Below are 10,410 nucleotides of genomic sequence, written 5' to 3'. Positions count from 1 at the left end.
CTATTTGAAACCACCATGTAGTCTGCGAAGTAAATTTCAGCTTGCCAACTCCATTTGATAAATTAACGTTGGGGTAATTTCAAGTTTCCAAATTCTACTGGAGGTTTCAGGAATTTTCAAAAATTCGCTGGAGGCTCCAAAACGACTTGAAATTCACCTGCAGTACTTCGTACCGTATTGAAATTAGTTTTTAGGATAAATTTTAGCTTTACAACTGCAATTTGATGGAATTTTGTGAAAATTTCGAGTTTCAAAAATCTGCTGGAGGCTCCAGAACTGTATAAAACGGGTTGAAACCGTTTCCGATCGATTTGGCATGTCGAAAATAGGGTATATGCCAAATTTCAGCTTTCTTGGTCAATTTGGTAAAATTTTGATTTTTTCCCTCATTTTTGGCCTAAATTCGATTTTCAAAAATTCACCAAAAATCGAAAAACGCACTTTAGCATTTGAAATTTTGACAGGTGACAAATTTTTGCATGACCTTTCGATCTATTTTTGTAAAGTTTGAAAAAGTTCTTGTAAGTCCTTTGTTAAAACGCAAAATCATGCGATTTCGGCTGACCTGTCAATCAAAATGGCCGCCATTTTGTAAGTAAGGCCAACTTTTTTTAAAAAAAGTTTGCTTTAAAATGTTCCTTAGGATGTCCCCTTTAAGAAAAAAGTTGTCCCGGAGGATTGGCGGGGGGTGCAATTACTCCTATTGTCATATGCTGGACTATTAGAGGCGGTTGTATTCGACGTACGTTAGAATTTTCATGTCCGGAGCCGAAGAAGAGCCGAAAGGGAGGGTATTCGAAAAGGGTGTCTCACCCTCCTTCCCCCGGCAGAAAAATTTAGGCGCGAAAAGTTGTAAATTTTTTGTAAAAATCAGATGATTTCGAAAAACTTGCGAAATTTGGGAAAGTTGAGAGAAGAAATTCCGTGAGCGGCGAAAATCAAAGAATTACCAAAAACCGTGAGTTTTTACGTCTTGAATTAAAATCGAATGCGCAAAAATGTAATAATTTGATTAATTCAGATTTCATATCAGTTGAATTCCGAGAACTGCGAAGTGCGGGAAGAACTGTGAACTGCAATTAATTTATGCATAGAGTTGCAATCTAAAAGTAGGTAGACACGTGCGCCAACGAATAATACGACATTGACGATGACCTATGGGCTATGACGAAGAAAAAAACGAAGAAAAGCGGGATAGCGGTTCGCTCGTGTTGCATTATTTTCGTACCTACATTACATTGTATGTACATATTTATCAGTACGTTCATGTGTTATGTTGTGTCGTACGAATTTGAACTATAATGTACTATATGTAGCTTAGCTGCTTCAATCACCTTCAAGTGAGTCTAATTTACTCTTACTTAAGTGGTTATTTTTGTAAAGCAACCAGTTCATCCACGAATCAGCATTTTCAAAGGTTTAATTTGTGAATAGGGGCGACCGAGGGAGGGAGGCAGCATCGCTAAAAGTGCTAACTCTTGTTACCAAAAATTCCAACTTCACCGTCTGAAATTTTATAGGTACTTACGTGTTTTTTTACTTCATGTGTCATAAAACGAGGTAAAATATTTTTAAGTTTGGAAAAGGCAACCGAATTGACTCAAGCGGAGTAACCGAGGGCAAAAACTTGAAAATTTCAATTTCAAAAAGCGAATTAACTACTTGTATATTTTTTACTATAACTACGTGAGGAATTTAACATATATTTTTTTTGGTTTTAAAATTTTAGAAGTTGAATTTCAATTTTTTTTTTGTTGGATATTTCAATCTTAAAATATAGAAGCGAATCAGACGTGAGCTAAGCGAGAGCAGAAGCTTCTCAAAATTCGTAGGTATTACTCGTATGTACTATAAGAAGTAAAAAAAGAACGATATTTTTATATGTACGAGGAGTTTAGAAATTTAAGAATTAAATTTGTTTTCGTTTTGGAAATAGTTACTTATTGCGAGGAAGAAAAGCAAACCGGTCTGAGCGAAGCGAGAACAAAAGCTTTAGAAAATACCTATTTCGAGGTGAAAAAAGCTGTACCTACCTATTATTTATGTGTTTTCTATGAGAGTGTTTAGATTAATAATTTTTGGCTTCAAAATTTCAGTATTTTAATGATGTTTGTTTTTTTTTAAATTTCGATTCTGAAACTGCAAAATAAAACAAGCTCGAGCGAAACGAGGATAAAAACGTTTGAAAATTTTTCTTTCGAGAAAAGAAGAAACCGTTTTTCTATGTGCGTTTATTTTGCGTTAGGTAAATAATTTATGAATCTGTATGGCAGTTTTTTTTTTACCAAGAAGTCGATTTTTCCCCATCGGAATTCTTAAAACTTGATTTTTTTTTGAACAAATTTAAAGTTGCCAATTTTTCTGGTCAATTTTTCTGACAAAGTTCACCCAAGTTTTAAAAATGATAAAATTTGCTGTTTTTTGAATGTCGTCAAATTTTGAACATTTTTTGAGAGATTTCACTCTTTTATACTCACAAGGGAACCGCAACCTCTTCAGGTGTCACACTCCGATTTGAACGGGACCGCGATTTTTGGAAAGAGCATAGTCTAAACCCCACAAAACCAAATTTTCAGCTGCCCAAGTTCATTTTTCGAGTTTTGGCGAATTTTTTAAAAATTCAAAATTGACTGTTTTTAGCGATTTATGCTGTTTTTAAAAAGTACGTACTTGATCAATAAAAATGCTCAAAATAAGTCACAAAAGTAATAATAATTACCCAAATCCGTATTTCACCATTTCCAGCCATTCTGGAGCCTCCAGCGCGATTTTTCAATTTCTCCAGAATTTTGAATTTGCTCCAGAAGGCGTGAATATGAAGTTGGGCAGCTAAAAATCGAGTTGTATATTACACTCGACCTGTTTAACGAGTTTATCCACATTTAAGCCGATTTTGAGAGTGACATCTCAAAAGTGTTTTTTTGACCAGCTTTTTTCAAAATTAAAAAAATCCAAAAAATCAAAAGATAACCGTTTGTGTGGACATTTTCAAAATTTACGCGAATCGCTGTATTTAGTCCAAAACTAACCCACCAAATCCAAATTTCACAATTTCCAGCCATTCTGGAGCCTCCAGCGCGATTTTTAAATTTCTCCAGAAGGCGTGAATATGAAGTTTGGCAGCTAAGAATCGAGTTGTGTATAATACTCGACCTGTTTAACGAGTTTATCTACATTTGGGCCGATTTTGGGAGTGACACCTCAAGCGTGGCTTTTTGACCAGCTTTTTTCAAAATTAAAAAATCCATAAAATCAAAAGTTTCCCGTTTGTGTGGAAATCAAATTCACGCGAATCGATGTATTTAAACCAAAAATTACCCCCAAATCCAAATTTCACAAGTTCCAGCAATTCTGGAGCCTCCAGTGCGATTTTTCAATTTCTTCAGAAGGCGTGAATATGAAGTTGGGCAGCTAAGAATCGAGTTGTATATTACACTCGACATCTTTAACGAATTTATCTTCATTTGAGCGTATTTTGAGAGTGACACCTCAAAAGTGGCTTTTTGACCAGATTTTTTCAAAATTAAAAAATCCAAAAAATCAAAAGATAACCATTTATGAGAAAATTTTTGAAATTTGCGCGAATCGCTGTATTTTGTCCGTAACCAACCCCCCAAATCAATATTTCAAAATTGCCAGCCATTCTGGAGCCTCAAGTGCGATTTTTCGATTTCTCCAGAATTTTGAATTTGCTCCAGAAAACGTGAATATGAAGTTCGGCAGCTAAAAATCGAGTTGTGTATAATACTCTTTCTGTTCAACAAGTTTATCTACATTGGGAGTGACACCTCCAGATTGGCTTTTTGACCAGCTTTTTTCAAAATTGAAACATCAAAAAAATCAAAAGATAACCGTTTGGTGAGGAAATTTTTGAAATTAGCGCGAATCGCTGTATCTTGTCCGTGACTAACCCTCCAAATCCAAATTTCACAATTTCCAGCCATTCTGGATCCTCCAGCGCGATTTTTCAATTTCTCCAGAATTTTGCATTTGCTCCAGAAGGCGTGAATATGAAGTTAGGCAGCTAAAAATCGAGTTGTGTATTATACCCGACCTGCTTAACGAGTTTATCCACATTTGAGCCGATTTTGAGAGTGACACTTCAAAAGTGGTTTTTGACCAGCTTTTTTCAAAATTAAAAAATCCAAAAAATCAAAAGTTTCCCGTTTGTGTGGAAATCATCGAAATTCACGCGAATCGCTGTATTTAGTCCAAAAATAACCCACCAAATCTAAATTTCACCATTTCCAGCCATTCTGGAGCCTCCAGCGCGATTTTTCAATTTCTCCAGAATTTTGAATTTGCTCCAGAAGGCGTGAATATGCAGTTGGGCAGCTAAAAATCGAGTTGTATATTACACTCGACATGTTTAACGAATTTATCTTCATTTGAGCGTATTTTGAGAGTGACACCTCAAAAGTGGCTTTTTGACCAGATTTTTTCAAAATTAAAAAATCCAAAAAATCAAAAGGTAACCGTTTGTGTGGAAATTTTCGAAATTCACGCGAATCGCTGTATTTTGTCCAAAACTAACCCCCCACGTCGTAATTTCACAATTTTCAGCCATTCCGGGAGCTCCAGCGCGATTTTTCAACGTCTCCAGAATTTTGAATTTGCTCCAAAAGGCGTGAATATGATGTTCGGCAGCTAAAAATTGAAGTGTGTATAACACTCGACCTGCATAACAAGTTTATCTACATACATTTGAGCCGATTTTGGGAGTGACATCTCAATAGTGGCTTTTTGACCAGCTTTTTTCAAAATTGAAAAATCCAAAAAATCAAAAGTTTCCCTATTTTTGGAATTCACGCGAATCGCTGTATTTAGTCCAAAACTAACCCACCAATTCCAAATTTCACAATTTCCAGCCATTCTGGGGCCTCCAGCGCGATTTTTCAATTTCTCCAGAATTTTGAATTTGCTCCAGAAGGCGTGAATATGAAGTTGGGCAGCTAAAAATCGAGTTGTGTATTATACTCGACCTGTTCATTGAGTTTAGCTACATTGGAGCCGATTTTGGAAGTGATACCTCAAAAGTGGTTTTTTGACCAGTTTTTTTCAAAATTAAAAAAATCAAAAAAATCAAAAGATTAAAGTTTGAGTGGAAATTTTTGACATTCACTCGAATCGCTGTATTTAGTACAAAACTTACCCTCCAAATCCAAATTTCACAAATTTCAAGCCATTCTGGAGTCTCTAGCGCGGTTTTTTAATTTCTCCAGAATTTTGAATTTGCTCCAGAAAGCGTGAATATGAAGTTGGGCAGCTAAAAATCGAGTTGCATGTGACATTTGACCTGCTTAACAAGTTTATACACATTCGAGCCGATTTTGAGAGTGACACCTCAAAAATGGGTTTTTGACCAGCTTTTTTCAAAATTAAAAAATCCAAAAATTCAAAAGTTTCCCGTTTGTGTGAAAATTTTCGAAATTCACGCGTATTGCTGTATTGTGTCCGTAACCAACCCCCCAAATCAAAATTTCACAATTTCCAGCCATTCTGGAGCCTCCAGCGAAATTTTTCAATTTCTCCAGAATTTGGAATTTGCTCCAGAAGGCGTGAATATGAAGTTAGGCAGCTAAAAATCGAATTGTATGTTACACTCGATCTGTTTAACGAGTTTATCCACTTTTGAGCCGATTTTGAGAGCGACCCCTCAAAAGTGGCTTTTTGACCAGCTTTTTTCAAAATTAAAAAATCAAAAAATCAAAAGATGACCGTTTGTAAGAAAATTTTTAAAATTGGCGCGAATCGCTGTATTTCTACAAGAACTAATCACCGGGACGCAAATTCTTCCATTTCTAGCCATTTTGGAGTGAGAGTGACACCTCAAAAAGCCACTTTTGTGGTGTCACTCTCAAAATCTGTTCAAATGTAGATAAACTCGTTAAGCAGGTGGAGTATAATACACAACTCGATTTTCAGCTGCCCAACTTCATATTCACGTCTTCTGTAGCAAATTCAAAATGCTGGAGAAATTGAAAATCGCGCTGGAGGCTCCAGAATGGCTGGAAATTGTGACATTTCGATAGGGGGGGGGGTAGTCTTGGACTAAATACAACGATTCGCGTGAATTTCAAAAATTTCCACACAAACGGGAAACTTTTGATTTTTTGGATTTTTCAATTTTGAAAAAAGCTGGTCAAAAAGCCACTTTTGAGGTGTCACTCTAAAAATCGGCTCAAATGTGGATAAACTCGTTAAACAGGTCGAGCATAATACACAACTCGATTTTTAGCTTCCCAACTGCATATTCACGCCTTCTGGAGCAAATTCAAAATTCTGGAGAAATTGAAAAATCGCGCTGGAGGCTCCAGAATGGCTGGAAATTGTGAAATTTGGATTTGGGGGGTTAGTTTTGGAATAAATACAGCGATTCGCATGAATTTCGAAAATTTCCACACAAACGGTAAACTTTTGATTTTTTGGCTTTTTCAATTTTGAAAAAAGCTGGTCAAAAAGCCACTTTTGAGGAGTCACTCTCAAAATCGGCTCAATAAATGTGGATTAACTCGTTAAACAGATCGAGTGTAATATAGAACTCGATTTTTAGCTGCCCAACTTCATATTCACACTTTCTGAAGCAAATTCAAACTTCTGGAGAAATTGAAAAATCGCGCTGGAGGCTCCAGAATGACTGGAAATGGTGAAATTTTGATTTTGGTAATTAATATTAGTTTTGTGTCTTATTTTTACCATTTTTATTGATCAAGTACGTACTTTTTTTTTAAAAAAAGCATAAATCGCCAAAAACAGTCAATTTTGAACTTTCAAAAATTCGCCAAAAATCATCGAATGGACTTGGGCAGCTGAAAATTTTGTTTTTGGAGGTTTTAGACTATGCTCTTTCTTTAAATCGCGGTCCCGTTCAAATGGGAGTGTGACACCTTAAGAGGTTCCCTTGTCAGATAGTCAGTTGGCATTTCCAAGCTATTCTAAACAGTGTTGGAAATTCTCGTCAAATTTTAATGATTTGTTGGTAAAATGTCAACTTTGCCAACTGTTCAATTTTCCAATTTTCTAGACCTTGGTTTTGTTCCTGTGTTGGCGAGTGAATCATTCCTACTTTACCTCGTCCATGCAGTGTGAATTTTTAAAAATCAAGCAGTCTAATCTGCTGAGGTAATATTTTACTCATCTGAAGTGTTCACTTTTTGTAGATTCGTTGTAACCGGTGAGGCTAAGCCTATACCTAAGGAGAAAATTGAAGAATTTTCGTAGCGATAGCCTGCCACTGAGATGATTCAACGAAGGCACAGTGATGGTTGAAAAGAACCGATTCCGATGTCATTTGTGGTAATGTGCAGTGTAATCTGAAGATGAGCTCTTTGAAATACTATTTTCGCGATCAACTTATTGGGAATTTCGAGTTGGAGTCGCGATAGCTCAGGATGATGTTCGAGTGCAATTTGTTCTACTGGTTCCTGGAGGTGAGTTATTTGAAACTCGATAGATTATTTTACGTTTAACTCGATAGCATTTTAAATTACGTGTCGTGTCAACAGATCGATTGGTCGATAATTATAGATGCCTCAGAATAAGAACAATTGCTTCGATGTGGCACTCGGATAGCTTTTGAAAAACGATTTCGATAACTGTGTGGATGATGTGGCAAATATTATTTTTAAGCAGGTGAAATATTTATTGAAAAATCTCCCATAATTATTGTGTAATTAGTAAGTACCTAAATCGATATTTATGGCATTTTGTAGATTCGTTGTAACCGATGAATAATCAAACCTATAAGACGTATAAATTGAAGAGTTATTGTAGCAATTGAATAGGCTGCCACTGAGATGATTCAACGAAGACTTCGTGTTCGTAATGGTTGAAAGGAACCGATTCCGGTGACATATGGTAGGTACCTATCTAATGTGGAGTGTAATTTGTGTGTTTCTGAAGGATTGGAATAATTCTAAAATAACTACGAGACATGCTAATGAATTAATGATTGGATTTTACAGAATGATTTTAAAAGCGAGTTCGATAACTGAGTACGATGTTAGAGTTCAATTTCTTATATAAGTATAACCAAGGCACGATTGACGACATCGTGGAAAATAACTCATCGAGGTGATAATCTGTTATTTCGCCTTCAAGGTAACGCTGTATTGTACTCGTAGCAATTCTTACCTATGTTTAAGCAGTTGAAATTTTTTTTTTTTTGAAAAATCCACCATGGTTATTGCGTATACCTATAATTAATAATATGCATAAGCTGTCTCCATATGATTTTTATTAGACACTATCCAAGTGAACTTATACTTATTATAAGTTTTTTAATGTGATCCCATTTTTTGACAATGCTTTGAATTCCTTGGAAGACTTTTATATTTTTGATGAACTTTTTACGAGTCACCTTGCACCAGTCTATGACAGATTTCATCGCTGTCGTATGTAAAAATTAACAAATACGACGTTATCTCGATCCATATTCATGAACGGTTATTTTTATAATCGTATCATTTCGTATGGGTGTTTTGAAATACTCGTAGGTACACGAATCTAATTTTTTTTCATGATTAGATTACGCGAACTGTTTTCGTGTATTGTAATTATTGCAAATCATTGCAATTAAATGCGGTATCCTATCGAAGAAGATTTATTGATAATAAGAGGTCGTCAAATCGTGAATTCGTAACTCGGCACATGACTAATAGTCCAGGAAGAATAGCATTCCATTGGGAAAAGTGAGGTAGAAAGCTGAATTTTGATATACTGGTCCATTTTTTTGTGCTGAACACGAATCCGATGAGTCCCCGGTCGTCCCTGGTGAGCGTTCTCCCCTATTGTGGATCTAAGCTCCCCAAAACCAGTTTTTTGCAATTTTCTCCCCCGCATTGCAGTTTAGCGAAAAATGAGGTTAGATACAAGAATCTACTTCAAATTTCCGATCTAATGATATATCAACTTCACTTCTACCCCCAAGGGGGGTGGAACAGGAACCATTCAAATGTGAGGAGTTTTCTAAAAAACACAGAAGGGCAATCGGCGCATAGGAGGGGTGAAATGGGAATTTTGAAAAAAATAACTATCAATGAGTAGGGTATCGTTTTCATATGATTCGATACCGCTGAGCACGAATATGACCTCAGATTTTCTGCCACACTCACTTACCCCTCTCCAGAGCCCCTCAGCCCCCCTCAATTTTCACGATTTTCGAAATATAGTTATTTTGATGACATTGGTGTCGTTTTCATATGATTCGATACCACTGAGCACGAATATGGCCTCAGATTTTCTGCACCCCTCTTCAGACCCCCTGAGCACCCCTCATTTTTCACGATTTTCAAAATAAACTTATTTTGATGATATTGGTTTCATTGCTATGGGAAAATTACGTAAGTTCATTGTTATTGTACATAAAATTTCTCATAGAATAAGCTACAGCAGATGGCTCCCCCTCATAAAGGGGGGGAAAGACCCTTGAATTTTTTTCCACGCAGAAAACGCAACAAATCTGTATGTGTACTGCACTGTATATAGTCCGGCGAATGACAATAGGAGTAATTGCACCCCCCCCCCGCCGATCCTCCGGGACAACTTTTTTCTTAAAGGAGACATCCTAAGGAACATTTTAGAGCAAACTTGCCAAAAAAAAGTTGGCCTTACTTACAAAATGGCGGCCATTTTGATTCACAGGTCAGCCGAAATCGCAGATTTTGCGTTTTAACATAGGACTTGCACGAACTTTTTCAAACTTTACTTAGGTAGATCGAAAGATCATGCAAAAATTTATCACCTGTCAAAATTTCAAGTGCTATAGTGGGTTTTTCGATTTTTGGTGAATTTTTGAAAATCGAATGTAGGCCAAAAATGAGGGAAAAAATCAAAATTTTACCAAATTGACCAAGAAAGCTGAAATTTGGGATATACCCTATTTTCGACATGCCAAATCGATTGGAAACGGGTTCAACCCGTTTTGAGCAGTTCTGGAGCCTCCAGCAGATTTTTGAAACTTTAATTTTTCACAAAATTTCATCAAATGGAGATAGAAAGCTGAAATTTACTCTACACTCCAATTTTAACACCCTCTGAAGACGACTTCAGGTGGGTTCAAGTAATTTTAGGGCCTCCAGCGACTGTTTTGAAAATTACTGGAGCCTCCAGTAGATTTTTGAAACTTGAAATTTTCCCAACATAAATTTACAGTAGACTTCCAATTATCCGACTCCGAATTATCCGACTTTCGGGTTATCCGGTACAAATTTATCCGACTTACTTTTCGCATTATCCGACCTACCAAGGTCGGATAATCCAAAAAAACCCTAATTTTTGATTTTGAAGTGTAAATAATAATGTAGTGTGCAGCATTTTGTATTCTAATGGTGTTATTTTCCTTGAAACCGATCAAACCTATCTCAAAAAATTATAATATGAGTCAGTATTTCATTGTATTTTATGTACAAA

General features: G+C 36.1%; 1 long non-coding RNA gene across 1 annotated transcript; it reads left to right on the top strand.

Moving 5' to 3' along the window:
• The first annotated feature begins 1,197 nt into the window (after positions 1-1,197).
• Positions 1,198-8,461, top strand: LOC135841914 (uncharacterized). Its single transcript, XR_010558021.1, has 5 exons — positions 1,198-1,340; positions 7,161-7,430; positions 7,506-7,632; positions 7,713-7,857; positions 7,965-8,461. It is a non-coding gene; the product is annotated as an uncharacterized LOC135841914 (long non-coding RNA).
• Positions 8,462-10,410: the final 1,949 nt, after the last annotated feature.

The sequence above is a fragment of the Planococcus citri genome, chromosome 1 (genome assembly GCF_950023065.1).
Source record: "Planococcus citri chromosome 1, ihPlaCitr1.1, whole genome shotgun sequence".
Classification (NCBI taxonomy): Eukaryota; Metazoa; Arthropoda; class Insecta; order Hemiptera; family Pseudococcidae; genus Planococcus; species Planococcus citri.
Note: the sequence above shows the minus strand (reverse complement) of the source record. Positions and strands in the feature narration are given on the sequence as shown.